Consider the following 1,173-nt stretch of genomic DNA (forward strand, 5'->3'; position numbering starts at 1 on the left):
ATATATATATATATATATATATATATATAAAATATTTAAATATTATTTTATATATTACTTTTTATTAGTCACCTCAAAATATCTGCAGGACCTAAGAGAATTTTTTTTTTTTTCAATTCTATGCATTTACATATTTAACATTAAAACTTTATTTGTTTTTTTACATTTATATTGCCCAAATCTTTCCTTGCACATCAAAAACATAACTATTTTAATTTTTAAAAAGGGAACACTTATAAGTAATGTGAAACCCTTTAAGTAGATTGAAGTTGAATTGATCCACTTTTTGGTGTAACAATAGAATTTAAGTATATACTCCAAAATTAAGCGTCTTCATGATGGTGTGTCCTAGGAAATTATGCCAATGAGACAAAATGAGATCATTACATCAAAGCAGGCAATATCGTAATAGGTTAGAGTTCAAGTTAGCACACATGGTATCTGAGCATTATACCAGCAAGAAAATGAGAATTAAGTGTCATACGTAACACAATGTTACGTCATGAGAGCCACCTCTTGAATCCTAAATAGGAAAATGTGCTACACGATTGGAGCTAACTCTTGAATCTATAGGGGTCACCTCTAGAATTCTATCTTCTTGATGGATGATTTTGAGTATAAAGAAATTTGATGATGTTATGTACTTAAGTGGGAGAGATTGTGAAAATCCTTAAATAGATTGAAGTCGAACCCTTAAACGTCGAGCCGTCTTGGGCTATAACGATGAAATTTCGTTAGAAACCCCGAACTGAAACATGATCATGATGGAGCACTCTTAGGATCAGTGACCTTCTGGGAAGTTACACCAACGAGGAAAAATTGTAAGACCACTAAGCTAAAGCGGACAATACCTTGATGGATGAGAATTCAGACTAACACAAATGATATTGAAACATCACACTAACCAGAAGAAGAGAACAAGTGTCAGACATAACAAATTGTTATGCTATAAGAGCCACCTCTCGAACCGAGCACTAATGTATCAAATCTCATCAGAACTCCGCAATTAACCATCCTGGGTGAGTAGTCCTAGGATGAGTGACATTTTGGGAAGTTTTACTAGTTGGGCAAAACCCTGAGATCTCTATGCCAAAACGAACAATACCATGATAGGTGAAAGTTTAGAGTGTCAAAAATAGGTAAGGACTAAGGTGGCATATATATATATATATA

General features: G+C 33.2%; 1 pseudogene; it reads left to right on the forward strand.

Moving 5' to 3' along the window:
- LOC110033894 overlaps window positions 1-1,173 on the forward strand; it is a 4,503-nt pseudogene that overhangs the window by 2,061 nt on the left and 1,269 nt on the right.

This window comes from Phalaenopsis equestris, unplaced genomic scaffold (assembly GCF_001263595.1).
Source record: "Phalaenopsis equestris unplaced genomic scaffold, ASM126359v1 Scaffold001307, whole genome shotgun sequence".
NCBI classification, from domain to species: domain Eukaryota; kingdom Viridiplantae; phylum Streptophyta; class Magnoliopsida; order Asparagales; family Orchidaceae; genus Phalaenopsis; species Phalaenopsis equestris.